The 26187-nt window shown below is 38.8% G+C and overlaps 1 protein-coding gene across 23 annotated transcripts in view; it reads right to left on the reverse strand.

Annotated features, from left to right (window-relative positions):
- PTPRD (protein tyrosine phosphatase receptor type D) overlaps window positions 1-26187 on the reverse strand; it is a 758123-nt gene that overhangs the window by 387519 nt on the left and 344417 nt on the right. The window lies entirely within an intron of this gene.

Genomic DNA, 26187 nt, shown 5'->3' on the forward strand with positions numbered 1-26187 from the left:
CCTGCAGCAGTCCCTAACACCATGTACAGAGGAAACACTCAGGGAACAGCCCTGTCGCTTAGTTCTCTCTTGTAATGACTAAATGCTTCACAAAAATTCCCCAGCAGACTTTCTCTCAATTTCTATTGGCCAGAAGTCATTCATAGGCCTCTATTCAAGTGCATCATTTAACAGGGAATGTGAGACTACTATATTTTTTGGACCAATAATATTCACTGCTTAGGACTCGGGCACCACAGGCACACACAGCCACTCAGAATGAAGATCAATAAAATCTGGGTTCTGTTATTAGCAAGCAAGAAGGAAGCATCTACTAGTTAGGCAACCAACAATGTCTGCCATACAGTTTGTTTATGTGCATAAGTGCTATCAAATATCCATTTGTAATACCAAGAATCATTCTGGTTTGTAAGTCATTTGTGTAAATGATCAAAGGTAACTTTGCATAAGTGATACCCATCTTACTCTATTTTCTCACCTATAAATCCGATATACTCTAACTGAATCTTATAAAATCATAAAATTCTAAGGTAGAAGATCCTTGATATCTGATAAACTGATCGCTGATAAATCAAATTATATTTGAAATTTGCTAGGGATGCTTGCTACTTATGAGAACCTTCATTTGAAGATTTTTGTTTTTGAATATCCAGTTTTCTTAAGTTGGAAATGCTCATTTACTATCTCTCTATTCTCACATTATCCTTTGAATTTTTTACTCAGCCACCTGCTCCAAACCAAAATCTAGATTATATCAAATGTCCACCTGGCTCCTTATTCTATATGGGGTTTCTTTTCAGTACCACATCTGACCTAAGAAAGTAAAAATATGTCCAAGAGACATTCAAGGAATCAGGTCAGCAGAGACATCTTCAGAGTCAGCAGACCTCAGCCGGATTGTGGACCAGAGCTGACCCTCACATTAGGTTTCTCAAGGGAGCCTCAAAAACCTGTGGAGAGAGAGACACTGGTCTCTCCTGTCCTCGCTCTGCTACAGACGGACTGTGGCAAGATTCTTTTCGCTCATCTTACAGAGAAGGGGTATGTTATTTTAAATTCAATTTATCTCCTTCCACTAATTTATTGATTCATTCATTTAATTAACGAATGCTCAATGAGCACTTATTTGCATCAAGCATTACATTAGATTCTAGGTGTGTGGGAAAAAGACAATTATGGAGTGGGGGAGAGAAGCAAAAACCGACTAATCAAAATGTGGAGTATTATGAATAAGATAAACATGGTGATGAGGTAGAAAATAGACCTATTTAAGATGGTCAAAGAAGGCTTGCAGAAGAGGAACATGTGAGAAAGGGTGAATTAGGTTAAACAGAGAAAGAATTCCAAGAAAAGGGAAGACTATGCATGCAGGTGTCAAAACAATCCAAAGACAGCGAGCAAATGAGGGTCTGAGACAAGATGGATACAGAAAGGAACACAGGAGCTAGATCACCAAGGGCCTTGCAAACCAAGTGCAGAATTTTTACTTTATTCCAAGTTAAATGATTTAATGATTCTATGAATCCAGACAAATTGCTTCTGCTACAGAAGGTTCTGAGAACTGTAAAAAATGCTCTCAGAGCATCAAAACAACAATAACACTTTCTGGTCTAGCAGAATTATATTTTGCTCCATTAAATAAACACAGCCCTGTTTTCTAATATTTGTTTGGCTTTCTGACAAAATTTGAAGATAGTGCCCAAGAAAATCATGGAATTAGGGTCAAAATTAAATGAAAGAGTTGGTTTAAACTGAATGAACAAGTCTCATTTCTGAGTACTGATAATACTTTGCAAAAAGAAACTGGAGAGGGAGATGTTAAAGATCCTTCATGTACCATCATCAGCGCATTAAGCAGAGAAATGTTGCAACCCGATGAAATGGATCATGGGGCTCTTTAAATATAAATTAAATTATCCTTTACTTAGTAGCGTTTCCAGATTGTGAATCTATTATTGCTTTTGGATTTTTCTGTGTGTGTGTGTGTGTGTGTGTGTGTGTGTGTGTGTGTGTGTGTTGGGGGGACGCACAATTTTATGGATACAACATTACTGATGGGAAGAGTAAATAACTGGAACAACATCTTTCTATCAGAACTTATTAGTAAATGAGGGTTATTATTATCCCTTAATTTTTCATCGATTATTATAAAGCACATAAACTATTCAATTATCAAGTGAACATGACTGGCTATAAACCTCTGAGGTCATGGAGAGTATCAGTCATAATCTGCTGTGGTTTGCTATGAGTGAATTATTACAAAGTATATAGTAAATACTCAATAAAACTTGTGAGATTTTATTATCTAAAACTGTATACAAATGTAAGACTTCTACATAATTTTCCATTTAAGGCAAGTAGTTTCAAATATATTTCACACAGAAGAAATGAAGGCCAAAGCTGACCGTTTCACTATTGTAAAATTAGTAGTAGTAGAATTTTTAAGAGCTACTATATATTGAACACCTACTGTGTGTCAGTTGTGTCATTCAGTGCTTCACTCAAATCTCTGTGTGAGTAACTGCTATGGCTTTAGTGCGAATTTTTGGAAATGTAGGTAAAAGTCAGGGACCAAGGAGTGGGAGGAAGAACAGTGGGGAAGAGTTGTAAATTGTAGTTGTAGGCATAGTTTAAATTTTTGAGAAAGGATCGCTGGGCGCCTGGGTGGCTCAGTTGGTTAAGCGACTGTCTTCGACTCAGGTCATGATCCTGGAGTCCCGGGATCGAGTCCCACATCGGGCTCCCTGCTTGGCAGGGAGTCTGCTTCTCCCTCTGACCCTCTTCCCTCTCGTGCTCTCTCTCATTCGCTCTCTCAAATAAATAAATAAAATCTTAAAAAAAAAAAGAAAGGATCCCTGTAATTGTTTAAATACAAGAAGTACATCTTGGGGTGCAAGGGGGGGGTGCAGTCGGTTAAGTGTCCGACTCTTGGTTTTGGCCCAGTTTGTGGTCTAAGCATCCGTGCTCAGCACAGAGTCTGCTTGAGAGTCTCTCTCCCTCTCTCTCTCTGCCCCTCCCACTCATGTTCTCTCTAAATAAATAAATATTTTTTTAAAAAAGTACACCTCACATGTTCACAGAACTAGTGTAAAGGTGATCTACACTTATCAATGCCTAGCTGGGTCTCAGTACACCTCCTACGTTCACAGAACTAGTGTAAAGGTGATCTACACTTATCAATGCCTAGCTGGGTCTCAGTACACCTCATATGTTCACAGAACTAGTGTAAAGGTGATCTACACTTATCAATGCATAGCTGGGTCTCAATATCCCTCAGCTGTTTTTTGTTGAAGGTTTTATCTATGCCTGTACTCTCTCAAGCTTTATTTAGTGTCCAGAAAAACCACAAAAGTGTTATTTCTGTTACTGAGCATAGGAATGCCACCATGAGCTTATGTTCAATTGCATCCTGAGGGGATTCTACACTTGTGACCTCATGTTGAAACAGCCTGAAAACTGTCCCCAGGGAGAGCATGCAGAAATATTCAGGAAAATAAAAGAACCAGCCTTTCTGCAAGAAACTAGGTATCTTGATACCGATCTGTTTGGGTTGGAGAGCACCAAGCAATCCTACCCTTTATTTTCACTGCTTTATCCTGTTTTAATGTGGTCAGCAAATACGTTCTCAGTGCTTAATAATTACAGCAATCTTGCTTATAGTCACAAAGGTGGTAACCTATGAAATCCCTGCAGGAAACTAAAGCAGACTCTGGAAGTCTGAGTGCCCAGGATAGAGAAAGAGAAACCACAATTCATAAGTACCAAAAACAGAGTTACAAAGATTGTTATCAAATTGATTATGCATCCATGGGGAATTATTTCCAAATTTTGCTCTCTTCCCTATGAGAAGATCATATGTCCCTGCTCATGAGCATGTGACTCATGTTGCCTCCTTGGAGGCAGAGCATCCCTCCTTGTCAGAGGTTTGGCCACGTGACTTGCACTGACCAACAGAATATGACGTGATGCCCACTGTGTCTAAGCAGAGATCTGAGTGTGACAGAGTGGCTCAACCCAGTCTCATGTTTTCATTTGTTACCGTAAGAATGGCACATGCCAAGTAGGGGTAACTCCTTGAGTTTTAGTCCCAAAATGAGAAGACAAACATAGATTCAAGATAGCTGACCCACCACTGCCACCTGCAATGTACAGATGAAGTAAATGTTTGTGATTGCAGGATACAGTGTAGAGGCTAATTGTCACTACAGTGCACATGCTGTCACCAAGACACCAAAATATTCAGTTCATGAATGTTAGTTCTACATTGAGGAATCATGGCTCTCACACTTGGGTTGGATGTGATGAGAGGGGTAAGAGCAGCAGAGAAATCACCTCATGATTTGGCCTTTATGCTGTAATCATGGGTAAAAGGATTCAATCATGGGATGACTTGTAAATATACGTATCTCTCAAAACTACTGAGTCTACCCTTTAACTTACAGGTCACTAACCTTAATAGTGTGTTTAGGACTTCATGACATTATTGGTTTCTTTTTTATCTGACATAGTGAAAGTTATTTAGTCATACATTAAGAATCCAACAAAAGCTAAATTTAGTAAAACATGGCATTGATGTGAGGAGAATTTATGCCTAAGTGGAAAGTATACCTTAACTCTCAAGTGATCTTCAAATGGGAGATTACAAACTCAAAATTCTAACAAAAACAAAAATCCTGTAGTGTTGATAAGCCCAAAACCCAAAACCAGCATTAGCACCTGTAATATTGAGAGCACACTCCAGCCACTGGGCATGAGGAAACAGCATCCATTTGAGGTGGTGAACCCTTTTTTCTTTGATTAAAGTATGAATTTCTAATACCTTATCAGAATTTTTGTTATCACACACACACAAAAAAACACCCTTTCTTCCTAACTCCTAAATAATGAAAAAAAAAGGGGGGGGGCGCCTGGGTGGCTCAGTCGTTAAGCATCTGCCTTCGGCTCAGGTCATGATCCCAGGGTCCTGGGATCGAGCCCCACGTTGGGCTCCCTGCTCAGTGGGAAGCCTGCTTCTCCCTCTCCCACTCCCCCTGCTTGTATTCCCTCTCGCTGCGTCTCTCTCTGTCAAATAAATACATAAAATCTTTAAAAAAAGAAACAGAATTTATGATCCTTTAAGTGAATTTCTAACAAGTAATGAAACTCAGATGAACTATATAATGATTCCTCATTTTCTTTTAGGAAACCTATCAGTTCAACTCTTTGCCTTGAGGACAGATGCTAAACAGTTGCTCTGGCAAGTTATTAAATCAAGTTTCTGGTTTTTGCAGGGTCTTTCAACATATCCCTGACAGGAAAATGAGGCAGACAAAGAAACTCTATCCATACATTGCATATAATTAAAAGTAAAAACAACAACAAAAAAAGATTAATTCCTGAAAGAATCTAAATAGATGGTCAGTGTTCTTCGCAATTAAACAATTTTTTCCTTTTTCTTCCCCACTATAAGCACTTAGGGACGTTGCTTTTTCCATATCCTTTAACTCCAGAATCAAATACCACCACAATGGGTCATTTAGAGCACATTTAGTAGCATTATTTTAAAAGGAAATGGGAAAATAAATTGATTCCATTGGGCAATATTTGAAAATAATCTTATGAAAACTTATGGAAATTAAAACCAAGTGTTTCTGATTTGTGATTCTACTTGGTTGAGCCAGTGAGTCTCACAAATACAATTTCGTATACCGGTGTGAATATTTAATATACTAGATAACGAAGTTGCAAGAAATTATTCTTCTCTGAAATGTTATCCATCACACTGCTTCCGTACAACCTTGAATGAAAAGGAAGCCCAGTACAACAGCAGCAACACCTCTGCACTCTGTGGTAATATTCTGCACAAAAGAAGAAGCAATTTTATATTAATCTCTACAGAAAGCACAGCAAGAATTATCTGTTGTGATGAGCGCAAAAACTAAAAATGGCCATTTAGTAAACCCTAATTAATGTGACCATTTAAAAAAGTCTACCAATGAGGTGCTTCCTGTTCTTTATGTTATGGACGGTGCACCTTTCTCAAATATCAAAGATGTTAGGAACCGATTCAAACATTTATAATAGGTGAATTCTTTAAATGTGGGGTATGCAAAAAATAAATCAGTAATGTCTGAATAGCAAAATAATACCCAGTAACCAATTTCAAAAAATCCTTATTATCTAAAGTGCCATTTCAAATAGTTTCTGTTTTCCAGATTTCAATCACTGTTTTTTTGACTCCATGTGACATTCTGTGGGTATATATCTTAAACTATAATTTTACCTTCATACCATAATATTTTTTTCATTACTGCTGCCATCAGTAAAAATGCATCTAAATTATTATTTACTGTATTGTAGTAAACTTTCAAATTCCACTTAGAAAAGCTGTCAGCCAAGAAAAACCAAAGGCAGTTTCTCCATTTCAGAACTTAATCATCAAGCAACTGCTTTATCATCATGCACTTAAATTCATTTCTTCTATTGAACATCTCCCTCTACAAATAGTGTTATTCAATTACATGGCTCCACAGCACACTGGCGGTCAGCTGTTAATAGCAAAGATGTATTATGGTGTGCTTTGATTACTTCTAAAGAGTGAGAAAAATAATACATTGCATTACAGAGATTCTGTCATAGGCCAGTGTTTTCATTCATTTGTAAAAAGAACAGGTGATTGAATCTAGAAGTACACAAAAGGGGGGAGAACCCCATTTCACTAGGAGTAATTAGAAAAATCACTAAACAGTAAACAAACCCCAAAAAAGAAAAAAAAACAAAAACTGAGATTGCATTAAATCTGACATATCACTTTCAAACAACCTTCGGCCAGTGTTTGAGTTGCTAGAACACTAACTGTGTTTATTTGAGATGTGTCTGTCCTTTAAATACCATTGCCTTTTTGCCCACCAACAATTAATTTAAGTTAAAAAGAAGAAACATGAAAGTTGGGGATTTTTAAAAAGGTAAAATTTTTTTTAGTGTTGTAATTTAGGAAAAAGAAGGAGTAAGAATCTTCTTAGTTGCCCTAAGACAAAAAAAAAATATCCAATCCTGGAAAGATGAAATAACACATGTAAAATTTTAACTCAATTATTACAATGACAGAAAATAAATTTATCAGTGTTAATGCATGATGATTTCCCAACTGTTTGCTACATCTAGTTTTTCTTTTTCACAAGGAATGCCTAATTTTCATACAATGCATTTCCCACCTCCAAATTATTTTAAGCTAGTGCTCTCATGGGTTTACCACATTACTGTCTCAATTACTGCCACCCTTAGGAATAGGCTATTCCATATAGAAAAAAAACTGCTATTTTCAATAAAGTATACATATTTGAATACTTCATTTTAAGCTAAACTAATGAATTTCTTCCTAAATGTATTAATGCCTTTCTCCCTTTTGGAAAAGGATAAAATATGTTCAAAACATTTACTGATGGGGTTTATTTACATCCTGTTTTATTTTATTATATATTTTTAAAGATTTTATTTATTTATTTGACAGAGAGAGAGAGCACAAGCAGGGGGAATGGCAAGCAGAGGGAGAAGCAGGCTCCCCACTGAGAAAGGAGCCCAACCCAATGCGAGCTCAACCATCCCAGGATCCTGGGATCATGACCTGAGCTGAAGGCAGGGGCTTAAGCAACTGAGCCACCCCGGCGCCCCTACACACCCTCTTTTAGTAAATTCATCCATTTGGCTTTAAATCTGATGAAAGGTCCTGGAAGCCATATTTTGGGGGAAGAGGGAGGTATGAGTTCTCTCCCTTATTTTGCCTAGTTTTAGTTCATTCTGCTACTTTTCATAGTTTTTGTTCTTATCTACTAGGCTTCAATTTCCCTATTAGTCACTTTTTTTCCCCCTGGGATCTGTCAATGGGTCAGGGTTTGTCTGAGTTTCTACAAGACAGAACGGTTGCCAGATAAATGATAATTTTAAATTTGTAAATGGGTACCTGGGTGGCTCTGTTGGTTATGTCTGCCTTCGGGCAGGTCAGTATCTCAGAGGCCTGGGATCCAGTCTGCTTCTCCCTCTCCTTCCCCCTCTGCCTTTCCCCGCTGCCCTTCCCACTCTGCCCCACACCCACTTGTGCTCTCTCATGCTCTGTCTCAAATAAATAAAATCGTAAAAAAGATTAAAAAGAAAACAAACTGTGCAAAAAGTCAAAGAAAATAGGCTCTAAGTAAATCTTACGGGTCTTTACTTTGAATAAAGAACTATACCTATTTGTTGTACCATCTCCTCTGCCTTTTCAGAGGTCTTTTTGCTACTTCTTATGTCTCAGTTGGTCCACCTAGTTGAGATTCATCAATTCATTAAATAAACATTTACTGATTACCTACTACATTGGGCCAGTGAAATATTTGCCCCTTATGGACAGTAGGCCATGAGAACAAACACATAGTATCTCTGTCTTCAGGAAGTTTCAGTTTGGGATGGATGGATAGACAGATGATAAATAAATAGAAAGAAAAACAAATATGGACAGTTGGAAGCTTTATTACAGAAATCTATACATTAAAGTCATGTAAGAGATTCTCCCTCAGTCTTTAAGGGAAGGCATAATGAGAACAGAAATCTAGTTCAGCCTAAAAGCAAGAGGGAGAAGGACATTTCAGGCAGATTCAGCAGCACTGAATCAACCCAAATGATCAGAGAACTTTTTAATATTTATAAGTATAATTTCCAATTACTTAGAGAACTTTAAGGATTCAGCATAATTGGAATGACAGTACCAGAGGGTTTCTTCAGACAAAATTCAGGAGAGCTGGTCAGAGACCAGGCCATGAAGAAATATTTGGGGGCATATACCAATTGTGACTCCAAAAATCTATTTAGACCTCCTCCCAAGACCAAATGTGCAGGATGGTGATATATGAACTGTTCTGTGAACAGATCAGCTGAAAAGGGAAGAAGAATGATAAAGTCTAGGGGCCTGGAAACTTAAAGGTTTCTTTTTTGTTACATGAGTACTTATGATACGACATCAAAAAGATCCTGCTTTCAGTTGTGGGAACTGAGGAGGAATGGTATAAGCACTTCCAGATTCTGGATTCTCTATATTGTACAATGAATGCACCTCACTACTTCATTTCCACCATTCCCAGGCTCCCTAAAGTGTCCCCTGTGGTACCAAATTCCACAGACACTTGTCAGAACCCTCAATAACATCTGAGAGCATTTTTCCTCCAAACATCTATGCATTTGGTTTCTGGAACAACCCTCCCAGATTTTCCTCTTACTTTACAGTTTTCTTTCTCTTTCCCCTCCCAACTTCTCATTTACTTATCCTCTATAAATAGGGGATTGGCTCGTGAACCCACAATCTTTATTCTCTCCACAGATGATTTCATCTTTCCCCATTTTTTTTTTTTTTACCCTTTATACACATGTGAAGAAATTATCTTTAGCCCACAGCTCTCTTCTCATCCCTGGATCCACATATCCAGTTGTTCATTTAGCATTTCCAGTACATTATTTATCAGGCAAGTCAATCCAATATGTCCCACACCAAGCTCATGATTCTCCATTCAACTCAAACAACTCTACCATCCCCCCCTAGGGTTTCCTATCTCAATAACTGCAATGATCACCCAAGTAAGTGCTCATAACAGAAATCAGAGTGTCTTCCTTGACATTTTTCTCTCGCCCTCTACGTCTGATGAAATAATTTACTTACTCTTGTTTATTTCACCCTTCTGAGTATTTCTGGAAGCCACCCACCACTTCTCTCCAGCTACCACCACAGTAAAAGCTATCATCCTCTCTCACCCTGATCACTTCCCTTGATAAATAGTTCACAGAGTAGCCAAGGCCAACCGGGCTTTTACAGGGTTGGCTGCCCTCCTCCTTCCTGCCCCAGGCAGTTCTCCCTACAGAGGAGGAAGGAATATGTTAGGCTTGTAGTAAATTAAAAAGAAAATCTGCTTTGGGATTGAAAAAACAGGGTTTGAGTCCTAGCTCATAATGGGCTCTAAAAGGCATAACATTTCCCTCTCAGGGGACGTATTAAAGGCTAAGCAAGGCAATGTGTGTGAACGGCCTCTGTACACTGTAAAGCATAATACAAAGAGAATATGGAAGTCAAGGAGACATAAAATACCCCAGGAGCCTCTCATACATATAAGGTAATTTAAATAATAAAACTAAATGTGTGTTAATGGCTCTCAATCTTTCTTCTTCCCCACCTCTCTCTACTGTTCTCGAGTCAGAACAATACAAAATTCATCATAACCATGTAAAATTGGTTACAACATACTCCTATCAATGCATCTCATTCCATGTTTCAGTTTTCAATGATAAGTCTCTGCCTTGACCTCTCCTTCATCCCAAGATTGTCAAATTTGTGTCCTCCCTGCAAGTAAAAATTATATTAATTTTCCTAATAGGTATAATCACTATCCTAAAAATTATTTTAAAACGAATGTGCTTTTTAAACTTTAAAACAGATATAAACTGAAGAATACCTGCAAGAAACAAATTCCCAGAGGTTAACATACCAACTAATAATAGTTTTAAGTTTTAAATTATTTATGATTACTTAGGGAATATCATTTTCCATTTCTGAAGCACCATTTCCTTGTCTCTTTATTACATAAAATAAGAAGCAACAGCAGCGAGGGATATACAAGATATATCTGCCTCCTAGGTTAGAAAGCAAAGAAGCACATATTAAACGAACAATATAGAATCGTAATTTATCACATTCATGTAAAATAGTTTTAAAGGAAGGATATGTATTTCTAGAAAGAAAATATCTTTATAATTAAATAGCCCATGTTTATTGTTTATCGGATAAAATTGCAGCCATAATAAACTACTGATGATAGAGTAACCACAATTCTCTAGAAATCTGTTTCAGTAATGGCACCTAAGATTTATATTTGTTTGCTCTATTTTTCCATGAGCAGAGTTGTCTGAAAGCTACGTCAATAATAATAAAAAATAACCGACTGATTAGGAGTATTCAGGCAGAATTATACCCATATGGGTAAATTCCAAGCCCGGCATTCATTTCAACCTACTTTTTCTGTCTTACTAACACTATCATATCAACCAGAGAGCACAGAACTCCAATTCTTCCAAGGAAATGCCAGACTCAGTTAGTCCAAGCAGAGAAAAGAAGCCAATTATGAATTGCATTACTTCCACAATTCTCCTCAAGAGGAACATAATAGGAAAGAACATGGAATTAGGAAAAGGAAACTTCACAGTATTCAAGGGATCTTGATAAAACCAAGCTTATCATAGATGTTCTTCTGAAATTAGATAGGATAGGATTGACAGGGAGGTTTGAAATGTATTCCAAGGTAAAACAACTTCTTACTGCCTTACCTTTTCCTTTGTTTAGTCTGATTCTAGTGTTATTGTAATTATTGGATTAGTGATTCATTTTAAAAGCCAACTTTTCAAACTTGAAATAGCTTTGTGAAAACATCTATTTCAGCACCTGAAGACAAGGGTTCACAGTTTTGTCAATTCACTACAGGCTCTCTAAAGAGGCACCTTTCCTCTCTCTCCCTCTCCCCCTGTGGAGGCTTTGAAGTTTTAAAAGAACTTCACATATTTAGGAAATACAGTGATTATCCTGAGGCTCTGAACTTGAGTAAGAAGAAAAAGTGTTCACCTCAGGAACGTTATTGCAAAAGACTAAAGATGTGTGGGCGTATGCCAGGCAGGGATCGGTGGCAGAACCCTTTGATGGAAATCCACAGTTTCAGAAAGATAACCAAGCAAAACACAACAAACAGTGAAAGTTAATTGCCAGAAGCAGGACTGTCTTCATAATGGATTGCTTCTGCACGATTTAACATCCAGCGTTAATTAACCACGGCCAGGTTGGGACTGCTTCCTGATTTCACTGAGGTGCAACTCACAAGCAGCAACTCTGTGCACAGGTGAGCGTTACCCTCCTGTGACACTATCCCCACCGGAAGATCAGAGTAAAGCCCATGTCTCTCCACAGCAGGAAGAGGTGCAGGAGGGACTGAAACGACAGTTCTTAAGGGATCAAGCAGAAAAGCACTGAGTTTTACGTTTGTTAGCAAGGGATCAGCTTCAATCAATTAATGATTTAATTACCTAGACTAATTAAGATAATGAACAACAGCAAGCCTACAATCAATTAGCTTTATCCAAATTGTCTATTTTGTGGATGGGGCCTAAAGGACAACACCCTTTTCCTTAGTTGCTGCAGTAAAATGCGTGGGTATATTACTGAACAAATTAAGGGGATACAATCCTACACTATTTTAAGCAAAAATACAAGGTCACTTGAATGATTCTTTGGCAACAGAAGGTTGTGAAAAAGTGTTACCTAGATAGTTAACATTCCATCATACTATCATGTTTAATCACGATCCCTTACTAGAGCATGATCAATTATTATCATCTAAAATGAATCATTTTAAATAACTTTTTCCCTGAGCAAAAAATTAAAACAAAAAGTAAACAACAACAACAACAAACAACAAAACATGCAATGCAAACCATAGTGTTGTAATCTGCCCCATCCACCACATCCCTCATTTACCTACACTAGTTGTGTGTTTTCTCTCAGAACAAAATTGAGTCCTAGTGTGGGTTTCCTTGTAAGGTGCCAGCATTAATGCTTTATGCTCTCAGAGGAAGTTCAAACTTACCCATGGATGAAAGGTGCTTAAATTTTATACCTTACAGGCTAAGCCAGCTCTGCACCAAACAAGAGAACTGATGCAGTTTCCAAAGCCTTCCGAGGCACCTCTGGAATGAAGAGGGGATCTCAACCCAACATAATGGATGCCCTATAAGAAATTCACATCTGTGATTTAATCAGCCAAGCAGTCATGGAGAGCCTACCAAATGTCAGGCAATATGCAAATATACCCAGAACACAGAAGAAAGCATCTAGACACTAATGGGAGGGTATGTCTATATAAACAAATATTGGAATCGAAAAGAAAAAAAAAAACGTAACTAAAGTAATAACATAAGTAAAAATGTCTAAGGGAACACAAGATAGGGTTCCTTTAAATTCAGTAAAGACAGAGGCAAATGATGATAATAGATTGTGGCACAGGGATTAACATGTGGTCTCCGAGGTCTACCTACCTAGTCATGAATCATAGCTTCACCACTTAATATGCACACCAACTAAGGGCAAGTTACTTAACCTCTCTAAGCTACAATGTACCCTATTTTACAGGCAGGATAATAAGGGTTTCTAAAGCACAGAAGTGCCGTAGTGATTAAATGAGATAGTCCTCATGCAGCACGGTGCATGCACACTCAAAGCATCCATACCTGTTAGCGCTTTCATTTTTTTTTTAAAGATTTTATTTATTTATTCATGAGAGACAGAGAGAGTGAGAGGCAGAGGGAGAAGCAGGCTCCCCACAGAGCAGGGAGCCAGATGCAGGACTCGATCCCAGGACCCTGGGATCATGACCTGAGCCGAAGGCAGACGCTTAACCATATGAGCCACCCAGGCACCTTACCTGTTAGCACTTTCTATTACTAATACTAGAAAGTCTTTTTCTTTGTAATAGTGGAAAATATGCGCCCCTGGTAATGAGTTTCCTTACAGCCCTTTGCAAGAAAGCAAATCTTTGAAAGTCTTGGCTCCCCCCAATGTCCTGGGGCAAATATGTAAAAAGCTCATGTTCATTAGCAATTTAAAATACAAAGCTAAATCAAGATGATACCAACATTATGTCCCATTTATCATCATAAATGTGTTATTAAATCAGAACAAACAATTATCCATGGAAATATAGTCTACTAAAAATATGGAGAAGTCTTATTAAAAGGACTTTACTTCTTGGAACTTTACTTGTGAAGGGCCTTCTAGCACTTTGTGAACACACAAGTATTTCAGGATCTCCATCACTGACTAAAACTAGGCTTAGGGTTAAGACAAAAATAAAAATTCCTCTTGGTAATCATTTTAATCATCAAAGCACATAGCTCTCAAATAATATCTCTGGTTCAGGGAAATTTTAAAAATCCTATGTGTTCTTATGTAATTCATGAATAATGTGAAAATCTTTATTTTAATGTAAAATATCTAACTTGCCTAATTCATAATGACATTAATGTTGTTTCACTCTTTAACTCAACATAATTGATTAAATAGTTGTTAAATACCATTACAAAACATCGTTAAGGACTCACTACCAATATATATAAGATAATAATATATTTCACCAGCAATATAAAATAATTGTCATGGTAATTAAGGAAGCTCATTTAGTTCTAGTGCTCGTTTATTCAAACATATAATTACACTGTATAACTAACAAGTACTCCCTTTAATCAAATATATAATTATTAAAATATTCCTGAGGGATATAATTGGCATGTTATAAATATATTTCTATCATGACTACTTAAACCTTTAAAAAGGCCTTGGTTTAATTAGCATACAGTAACTCTCGTCTTGAAATGAAATTAAATCCTTAAGAGAAACAACTAATTTGAAGCATAATCTTATGTTACCTAAATATAATTACCAAACCTCGCCAAGTAAAAATAATAAAGAAAACCCTAGAGAGCTGATTTACCAAAAATACAATGATCACATGTCTCTAAGCATTAATTCTCAATCCAGATTGCACAAGAGGACCACCTGGGGAGCTTTTATAAAAACCATTAGCCCAGGCCCCATCCACAGAGATTCTGTTTCAATTGGTTGGGAGCAAGGCCCAGACATCTGTGTTTTTTGTTATTTTTGAAAGTCCCCAGAACCACTGCACCAGAGACTGATTAAAATTTATTTTTTCCCAGTCTGTAAATGTTTATAGCAGCTTTATTCATAATCACTAAATATTTGAAACAACCCAGATGTCCTTCAACCAGTAAATGGATAAACAAACTGTGTATATATACAATGCAATACTACTCAAGCAACAATCTATTGATTCATGCAACAACATGGATGAAACTTAAGTGCATTTTGCTAAATAAAAAAAGCCAAAATGAAAAAAAAATACAAAGGCTACACCCTGGGGCAGTGTGAGGGAATTTCTAGGATGTAGGAACTTCCATGTAATTGTAGTGGAGGATATATAATTCTGCATCTGTCAAAAGCCATACAACTGTACACCACAAATAATGGATTTTACTGTTTATAAATTTCTAAAAATCAATCAGGAAGTGGGGGATGGAAAGCGAGGGAATGCAGACTGTGACAAATCCATCCAACTGCCTTACAAATGTATCATATAACTAGACAGAAGGAGAGGGGGAAAGAACTATCCTAAGTAACTTTGGAAAACAGTGTTTTGACTGGATACTGTAAGGCTAAACATAGCCCATGGGAACAGCATTTTCTTGTTCTGAAAAAAAAAAGCATTACCCCCAAAAATGTTTATACTTTTGTAATTTCTGTAATACTTATTTTGATTTCCTCTTCCTCAACTGTGTGGTTGTATTTAATAATAAACAATATAGGTGTCTTAAAATATGAAAGGTTTTGTAAATGAAAGGCCTCCTGAAAGTGTTGAAGGGGAGGGACGGGGATTGCCTCTGGGTCCAGAACACAGACATTAACAAAGCCAAGGGCAGAGTGAGCCGAAAATGCACCCAGGTCAGAGGTGGTTGCTATAGCAGGAGTAGTCAACTTATTTCATCAGAGGGTTAATCTGTGTACTTTATTCTACTGTTTCAGGTCTTTTCATGTTAATAAAATTTGAATATGCAAAAACAGTACTAATTCGTTAAAAACCTACATGTAGTGTGTTTTTATTTCTAAAACAGGATTTGAAAGGATTAAAGACTTAATAGAAACTAGACTCTCCTAGTTGCCCCTAGGAGAGGGCTTTTGTGCCTGAATTATCACTGCCATCAAGAGCCAAGATAGAGGGGCACCTGGGTGGCTCAGGCGGTTAAGTGTCTGCCTTCAGCTCAGGTCATGGTCCAGGGGTCCTGGGAGGAGCCCCATGTTGGGCTTTCTCTGTCCCCCAATCCCCACTCATGCTTTCTCTCTCATGCTATCTCAAATAAATAAAAATAAAATCTTTTCAAAAAATATTTAAAAAAGAGCAATGATAGATTTTCCATATTGTAACCAGAGTAACCCTGAAAAAAAAAAAAACAAATACAGTCATCTTCACCTTCTCCCTCCATAGTTTACCTTTGTTGTTGTTACAGTCCCCTTTATTCTGCCCTCCTTGGTACAAGCTGGGGTTTTTTTTCTTCCGTAGGCTCTAACACCCCAGAATCATCAGTAAACTCCTAAATATTCCTTAGGATCTCAACTCACTATTGCTTCCAGGGAACCTGACCTCCCAACCAGGTGGATTCTCCTCACATTACAGGTGCTCTGCACCACCTTCCTCTCCTAACCCCCTGTTCCATTTCTTCCTTTGCTATTCCTAGAACATGCAGGTGAGCTCCTATCCCAGGGCCTTTGAACTGCCTATCCTCTCTGCCGGGAATACTTTTCCCCTGTGATTAACTGCCCCACGTCTTTCAAATCCGCTTAAATGTCCCCTCCTTAATGAGGCCTACCGTGACCTGACCACTCAAGTTGAAAGTGCATGGGATTCCCTCCTCCTCAGTCCGATTCTCCTACTCTGGTCTTTTAACCCATACACTCATTACCTTTGAGCACGTAATATATCTTATTCTTTATAGTTTGTATTGTTTACTGTATTGTATTTAGTATTCTATTTCATGATTTTAAGCCCCCTAGAATGTGATCTTTATGGTGCAATATTGTTTTTGTTGGTCTGTTTGGTTGCTGATATATCTCAAAGCCTAGAATGATGAGAATAATCTCTGGAATGAATTGCTTAAGGACCATGTGTGCAAAACATTTAGAAAGGAGAAAGGGAGGATACTCAGACATCCAGGACCTGAACACCATCTGGGAATTAGAATGTGTGAGCAAACATATCTCTTGAAGAAAATAGTTTTGTGTAAATTTAAGGTAACAAATTAGAAAGCACTGGCAATGAAAGCACTGGAAGGGAAGTACATCCTGCAGCTACATCTACAGTTACGAGATGAGCCCATAATCATGGCTAGGCACCTCGCACACATTAATCACCACAATTAATCCCTAGGAAACAACTGCAGGATGAGGTTCTTATCCCCATTTTACAGAGGAGAAATGCAAGCTCAGACTGGCAGCTACAGCAGGGCACTGGCCCTGCCCGTCTCCATCAGGTTCACAATCATATTCCCAGCAACCAGCAAAATGCTGGTAGGTAGTAGGTGCAGAAAATATGTTTACTGAATTAAAACAATATGCTCAGAGGGGTTAATAAACTCACCCACGTCCACCCCTCTAATAACTAGCAAAAGACAGAATTTGAACCCAGATCTTTTTACTTGAAAGCCAATGTTCTTTCCAACACACCATATTCCTTCTGACTAAAATGACAAAACATACATGACCCACAACAATGCAACAGTCCCACCAACTATATACCACAGCACTTCTTCAGGGCTTCTCAGTATAACAGAGGGATATATATAAGTCGATATACCTGATTAGTATCACCCAAATGATCATGCACCAATCATGCCTCATTTGATCTGTTTACTACTGAAAAGTGCAAGGTACCATTCCAGAGAGAATGCCATCCGATAAAGCAAAAAGTTTTAGCACCAAATCTTTAGCCTTCATGCAATTAGAAAGTCATTTTCACAGAAATATCTTATTACTCAGACACGACTGTATGTTTCTATCCAGCTGCTCACTTGGGCAGTGCCCTTCTGAGCACTGGCTTTTGAAATGCTAATTCACTGGCTGAACAACTGTTCAACTGCTCTTTAGCCTTAACGTTCTGAGGCTTCACATTGGGTAGCCAGAGCAGCCCCTGCTAGAAAAAGGAGCTCCTGCATGCAAGCTGCCTTGACTCCAGGGGATGGACTAAACAGGGAGGCGGGGACAGAGCCTCTCCCCAGCCTCAGGCTATGAGGGGCCACCTGAGGTTCTGAAACCTGGCATTGTTAGAACCTACAAAACTGGGAAGGAAAGGAATTAAATGAATAATTCATCATCCCAAATTCACATTCACCAGAAGTATCTATATAATGGCAGTTAAAGGACTTTAAATGTGTCCTTCTGCTTTATATTTTAGTGTGAGATACCAGGTAATGGAATCCATTCTCTAATTCACTTTCCACAAACAGAATCAGCCCAAATGTTTGCTGCAGCTGCTTTGTGAAATTCTCTGCTATTGTTAAACCACAGAAAGGGCTGGAAACTGCTGGGATTGGGAAATTTTATTCATTTCAATTCTATGAATTCTACTGAGACCCTACACAGAGAGTGAAAACTTGTGGTCCCAGACAAGATCCATCCCAAACATATTTTTCTTTGGCCTCAGTATTATTGTTGCTTAATGATTTTTAATTCAAGTCAATATGTAAAAATTAGGGATGTTTCACATGTAAAATCTGGATTTCAAGCTTCTCTAGGAAAATCAGAAGATCCCGGCATGTCTTCCCAAACGGCAAAAATAGGCTGGGTGCTTGCTTCCCTCATGAGCTCCAGCACAAACTTTCCAAAGAGTTGAACTGGCCTGCTTCAATAATGAATTTTATTTGACTAGTCACTGTGCGCATTGAATTTGCTGGCCCTGGCTATACGCAAGGCCCAGTATTGGGGCAGGGGCAAGGAGGCAGTATCTAAAATGAGTAAATATACTCTCCCTACACATGAGAAATGAGGATTTTAGACAACTACTACAAGTAATATATGGCAACTGTGATAACTGTCAGGAGAGACAGAAAAGCTATAGTAAATAATAAAGTGCATTAGGTGTATTGGCAGAGGAGGGACGAAGAGAGAAATACATAAAGAAGTGTGCATGACTCTGGCCACTTCTCCTCTCTAGCTGTTCCCTCTGTGACTTACCCAGTATTTTCCAAGTTCAATCCATCACAAAATCCTTCAAGTTTTTAATCCTCTTCAATAAATTTTGTATCTGGCACCTCCTAATCCTATACCTGCAACCACAGTTCAGATCAGATACTCTTGACCCTGATTGTGTTTGATTTTACAGCAATCTCTTAACTGGTCTCTCACCCTCAGATCCATCTCCAGCACAACTGTCAGTGATCTACTAAAAATGCAAGTTGGTGCACATCAGCTTCCCAGTTTAAGAGATTTCACTGGCTTCCCTTATTAGTTGGTAATGCTGGGCTTTGCTTGAGAATGAACTGAGGGACATTTAAACAATTTCCTTCAGTATGTGCACTCCCATGTTTATAGCAGCAATGTCCACAATAGCCAAACTGTGGAAAGAGCTAAGACGTCCATCAACAGATGAATGGATAAAGAAGAAGTGGTATATATACACAATGGAATATTATGCAGCCATCAAAAGGAATGAAATCTTGCCATTTGCAACGACATGGATGGAACTGGAGGGTGTTATGCTGAGCGAATAAGTCAATCAGAGAAAGACATGTATCATATGACCTCAATGATATGAGGAATTCTTAATCTCAGGAAACAAACTGAGGGTTGCTGGAGTGGTGGGGGGTGGGAGGGATGGGGTGGCTGCGGGTGATAGACATTGGGGAGGGTATGTGCTATGGTGAGCGCTGTGAATTGTGTAAGACTGTTGAATCACAGACCTGTACCTCTGAAACAAATAATACATTATACGTTAAAAAAAAAAAAAAAAAGATAGCAGGAAGGGGAAAATGAAGGGGGAGAAATCGGAGGGGGAGACGAACCATGAGCGACTATGGACTCTGAGGAAACAACGTGAGGGTTCTAGAGGGGAGGGAAGTGGGGGGACAGGTTAGCCTGGTGATGGGTATTAAAGAGGGCACGATCTGCATAGAGCACTGGGTGTTATATGCAAACAATGAATCATGGAACACTACATCAAAAACTAATGATGTAATGTATGGTGATTAACATAACATAATAATAAAAAAAAAGAACAAAAAAAACCATATGGGAAAAGAATTCTAAATGACCTACTTTATCAATGAGATCAAATCTTAATGCTCATATTCAATGTTGTTGCCTATGGTGTCTCATCTTCCATTGAGTGTAAGAATGTTAGCAGCAGATACTCTGTTCTGGTATGTATTGAGTTCTTTGATATATATCCATAAATACCAAACATATATAAAAAAAACCAAAAAAATTAATAAACAATTTCCTTCATATATTTTGGTTTAATCCAACAGTGTGTGGCCTAGACAGCTAGAGTGTCAGCCCCAAGTGATTCCCAACTATCATCAAGTTGAGAATCACTGATCTACCAGGCAAGCTCCAAGCTCCTGGGCACTGCCTTAATGCTTCCTGGCATGTTTCCTGTCTCCACCACACCTGTTCATATTGCCTTCAAATTCCAGCAATGACCTGCTGGTGGCAACAGCATGTGTATATGTCCACTACTGCATGTGCTGTCCCGCTTTGTCATTATCTCTGTATTACCTCCCTGGCAATTCTGAGAGCACCGACTTAGCTCTGGCCTCTCGTTTTCTCCAGGTGCTTGGGACACAGTGGGCACTAAATAAGAGTGGAAGAAGGGGCGCCTGGGTGGCTCAGGTGGTTAAGCATTTGCCTTAGGCTCAGGTCATGATCCCAGGGTCCTGGGATCAAGCCCTGCATCGGGCTCCCTTCTTGGTGGGGAGTCTGCTTCTCCCTCTCTCTCTGCCCTTCTTCCCCTCCCCCGGGCTCATGCTTGCATGCACACTCTCTCTCTCAAATAAATAAATAAATAATATCTTCAAGAAAAAAAAGAGTGGAAGAAGACAGCAGCAAAGATGGCACTGGAAGAGTAGGTAAGATGTGGAATGGCTAAGATGTGCAGGCGGAAACGGAGGAGGGGAGAACACTAGCAAAACTGGACAAACTCAAAGCACTTGGTGAGCTAAACAGAATGCTGGTGATCGTGAGCAATTGCGAAAGCTTCTTTTAGGCTACAAAGAAGAGTCTAGTGGCCCCCCCAAAGGGAAGGGAGCCAATTTATTTCCTGCTCAATAGTGGCATCAGATCCATTTATTAAACTGCAAAACTCTCGAGGGAAAATAGACCCCATAATACAAGCAATTGTTTTATTATAATTATCATAATACCCTTCCTGTTTCCATCTCTCACTCCAAATCAGAACAATTAAAATTCAAAAAGAATTATGTGTTTTGCAATTGCTAAATGATCTTTTTATATCCCTTTGCTGATGTAGTTCTGATTACTTCAGAAACAGTTCTCCACAGTGGTTTCTGCCGCTTACTTCAAATGATTCACGCAGTGGGGCTCTCATTCTTTCCCGTGAGATTTTACTCCACAGTCGAATAGACTTAATCATTAGTCAGCTTCCTTCATATTCAGCCAAGATTTTTGTTTAATATAATTAGTCCTACCTCTTCATACAACTCTATACAGCCTCTGTCCTTACAAGAATAGAGTTATGCTTTCATACATTTTCAGAAATTTGTGCCTTCTACTAGTTGCCAGGACAAACTGGCAACAGTTGGTGCTTTATATTTTCCCATGTGAGTCAGGAATTCCGATTGCAATCAATTGCAAACTGCCCCCTCACCACACTCCATGGAGGCTTTTCAATTTGCTGACATACTGGATCGTAAGTGTTATTTCTGAACATTGCTGCTGGATCAATGGTGCTTTCTTGTTAGTTTTATTTTGCTTTTGATTTATAAGCACTGAGATGGTACAGAGTACATCTATACCAGAAAGACCTATGATGTGACCAAATTCACCACGACGTTTCTGCTTCTGCTTGCCTCTATGAAACCAATATCAGGCTTAATACCCATGATTATAAATCTGTTTCTTTACAGACCCCGTTACAACATTCCCGTCAAATGTAACACTTCCCAGCACTTTTTTCTCTGTATTTAAGGTGTTCATAGCTCCAAATGTCAGGCTCACGGTACAATGAAACTATCCCACAGCTGATAAATTATTCATTTTTCAGGAGTTTGCAATTTGAAGTGGCACTAACAGCCAAGTACCTGAAGCACCCCCAAAAGACATAAAGTGCAGTAATATGCAAAGGTTTTGCCGCATAAATTCTAAAGGTTAAGCACTATTAAACATCTCTGTTTATCAAGAGATGTGCTCCTTGAACTAATTTATTCTAATTAATCTGCTCCCAATAAACATTACTAACAAAGCAAAGTGCTAAAAGAGGCTAATCAAATGTGTCTCCTTTCCTTACTTAATCTCACCAGGTTAATACAAGGTCCTCTGCTGTTAAGTATTCTCCATTTCCCACTGTCTGGTGAGAACTTGTTGATGAGTGAGGTCAAAAGCAGGGCTGTCAAGCCGTGAACTCGGAGCAAATCCCATTTATTTATTCATTGTCTGTGGCTGTTTTCTTCCTATAATGGCAGAGTTGAATATTGTAACAGACTCTATGGCCCACAAAAAAACAGAAAACATTTGCCAACCTCTGGTCCAAAAGCATACAAAATGTGTTGGGGCACCTGCTTGGCTCAGTCAGCTGAGCGTCCAACTCTTGATTTTGCTTTAGGTCATGATCTCATGGTCTTGGGATCCAGCCCTGCGCTGGGCTCCCCGCTCAGTGGGGAGTCTGCTTGAGTTTCTCTCTCTCTCTCTCTCTCCTCTCCCTCCCCCTCTGCCCCTCCTCCCACTCACCTGTGTTCTCTCTCTAAAATAAATAAACCTTTCAAGAAAAAAAGCATGCAAGATGTGTAAAGGTTTCAGAATTGTAGCACTAGGTAGGGTTTTAACTGATGTATACCAATGTGTTCATCTACCCAGAAAAGGGCTCCTTTAAGTGCTTGTTACCTAGAATATCATCTGAAGAATAAAGCAACCACAGGTCCAAGGTTGCTCCTCAAGCTGAAAAGTTCATTTTGATGACAATAATCACCATGTGTTTCAGTTATTTATTGGTGTGTTTTAAACCACCTCAAAATTTGCTTTAATGCAGAGATTTCTTTGCACTGGATTCTGCCCTGCAGGCTTCAGTAGGGTGGTCCTTTTCTTCCTCTCACCTGACCTCACTCACATGGCCTGCAGTCACCAGGAGGAGGCTGGACTCTGGCCGGCAAGCAAAGATGGTTTGGCTTATATATCTGGCTCTTCACCTGGGATGGCTCCGATTTGTGTTGGATTGTCCTGGATGGCTCCAATTGTATAGGCATTTCTTCCTCTCCATGGGGTCCAGAATACAGGTAACTGGGTATCTTTCTATGATGACTCAAGGTGCCACAGAGCAGAAGTGGAAGTGCCCAGATTCTAAGGGTTAGGCCCAGCACTGGAGTAGCATCACTTTGCAACATTCTATCGGTTAAAGCACATCAAAGTACCAATTCACATTCAAGGGGAGGGTAATCTGACCACACCTTGAAAGGAGCTGTAAAATACCTTGGCTCTGATTTCCAATCTATCACATTCTAGGAGGATGATGACATCATGATTACAGTGAAAAAATCTTGAAGGCAGACCTTACCGCTGATAATTTGGAATCAAATGGACAAATAAGAGCAACAAGGAAGCCTAATGAAAACTAAAAATCATTTTATAATAAAACACAGGCTGCACAGAATGCAGTATTTTCCAAACTGATAGTATTTTCTTTTCTAAATTGAAATGGGACAAGAGTTTTTTAAAAGCATTTGATGCTTCTCTAATTTTTATATAGTGCATAAACTGTGGATATGATCTAATCTTTCCTCCATGACTCTGAATCCTCACTGAATCAGTGAGGTTCCTGGACAGCTACAGCGGAGCTGGGCCCCCCGGGGCTGCTGAACTGGGGGCAACTCGTGGGCCAGCTGCATGTGGTTCTGACCGCTGAGCCTTTCTAGTTCTTGTACCTGCCCCTTTTAATTGACCTGCCTCCTGCCTGGACAAGAAGTCAAGAGAGTTGAGTTCTAGGCCCTTTGCCATCACCTACTCACCTTTTTGCTCCAGGCAGGTCATCTGTTCTGACACTTGGTTTCTTTTATCTGAGAAGTGGTGATAATAAAAGGTATACTGGGACACCTGGGTGGCTCAGTTAGTTAAGCATCTGCCTTCGGCTCAGGTCATGATCCCAGGGTTCCTGGATCCAGCCCCTGCTCAGCGGGGAGTCTGCTTCTTCCTTTCCCTCTGCCCCTCCCCTCTGCTCATGCGTGCATTTGCAGAACTTACTCTCTCTCTTTCTCAAATAAATAAAATCTGTAAAAAATTAAAATAAAATAAAAGGTATACTGACTACTAGAATTTTCAGGAACAAATTAGATTAAAAATAAAAAGTGCTTAAATAATTATATAAGGGGAAGGTATCATCACAATATTGCTAGGAGATAAAATTGCATTTTATTGCTAAAATAAAATAAAAATAATATAGTAACAGGATCAAATTCATATAGTATAAAACACATAGTTAATATAATAACATTGGCTAACATTTATTGAGTGCTTACTGTGTTTGAAGCATAGTTCTAAACACCTTACATTCCTCAGTATTTAGTGCTTGCAGCAACCCTACCATTACCATCTGATATTCGAGACTACAAAACTGAGACATGTAGAAATCAGACAATCTGTCTTTGGTTATTAACAGATACTAAACAGAACTATGATCAATCCTTCCCAGTTAGCACACCTGATTTCAAGAACTTGTGAAAGGTCTATCATACGTCTGATAAAATTTCCTCCTTCCAAACCCCACAGAGGTTAGAAGAGTTTACATCTCCCAACCTCTGCCCCACATTCTGTTCCAGAGCTTATGCACTATTAGTGGTTCTAAACCAGAGGTGCTTTTGCCTCCCAGGGCACATTTAGCAATATCAGAAGACATTTTGGTTGTCAAAACTGGAGGCCAGGGAGCTGATAGTAGAAAACAGGGATGTTGCTACACATCCCACAGTACTCAGGGTAGTCCCCAACCGCAAAGAGTTATTTAGCCCAAAATTTCAATAGTGCCAAGCTTGGGCTGCACTGATAGCACAAACACAGCATGAGGAAACTTCACTTAAGAGCTCAGCACCCAGGTAACATACAAATCTATGATGTGGATGCTTCTGTTTATTCATTTGTTTTGTTTGTTGCTGATCTAAGATATATGCTGCTTAATTCCTTGATCTGAAAATCATCGCAATAGGTGAAAATGCTAGATAGCTGATTTCTGCGTACATCAGGCATTACAGTATCTACGACGGGATGAAAACAAACCTTTACTGAATATGGCTGTACATCAGGTAATGCACGTTGGCATTCCCAAAGGGTCAGGAGAAATAAGAAAATCTCTCCAGGTAAACAGAAAGATTAGAATTTAAGACAAATCTGGTTGTTTACAATATGTACTATTTTGGAGTAAATACACTGAAGTTATGGTTTAATAATCCTCATTTTATTTATTACCTTATATCCCCTTTGGACTTAAAACTAAGTCCAAATATGTTAAATCACGTAAGCCATAAAGATTTTTTTTTCCCAAATGGAAGAGGTTAACCAGGAAAACTTTTATTTAAATGCTTTCATCTGTATATGAAATACAAGCTAAGAATCACTTAGGAGTTGACTGCTATCACCCTGACTAAATGGAAGCATGCAGAGAAAAGAACTATTAAAGTTCCCTTCTTCCCTGCAAGTCAATGTTGATCACCCTCCAATTAGAGATCTGCTTTTCATACGTGCCTTCCTAAGTCCTCTCCAGCTATGGATATTGATGAAGGGACATGCAGACTTAATTACATGTTTCCAATGTAAAACTATCATCTGCTTTAAAAGAAAAGCAAAACTGGCCAGAGATAAAGAGCAAAAAGCAGAGATTTGTGCTTTTGTTAGCCAAAGGCTTTAGTGCTCAAAATCTATACTGGCTGGTACAAAGGAAATTTCAGTTAAGCCATTTAGACAATGATTTATAACTTGATAAAGAAATTGTACCAACCCTGCAACGCATTATTTGCAGAAAATATATTCATTTTGTTCTGGTAAGGGATCATAGTAACCAACTCAAGTTTCACAGATAGATACCCCAAGAACATATTTATTTCCCTACACCTCTGCCTAGCAATCCAAACTTCTTACAAGGCCTCCAGGGCCACAGAATCTAACCCCTCCCTGCCTTGCCTACCTATCTCTTCCCACTGACTGTGCTTCCATTTTCTGGGCCTTATTTTGTCCTTTAAACACACTGGGCTCCTTCCTTGCAAATCATTGCTCTTTTTTTTCTGGATGCCCTGAATGCCACATTTTCATGGCTGATCTCTTCCCATCACTCAGCTCAGCAACACCTTCCTTGATATAAAATGGAGTGCCCTGCCTCC

The sequence above is a fragment of the Callorhinus ursinus genome, unplaced genomic scaffold (assembly GCF_003265705.2).
Source record: "Callorhinus ursinus isolate GAN/ISIS: 27379988/994484 unplaced genomic scaffold, GSC_fseal_2.0 scaffold39, whole genome shotgun sequence".
NCBI lineage: Eukaryota > Metazoa > Chordata > Mammalia > Carnivora > Otariidae > Callorhinus > Callorhinus ursinus.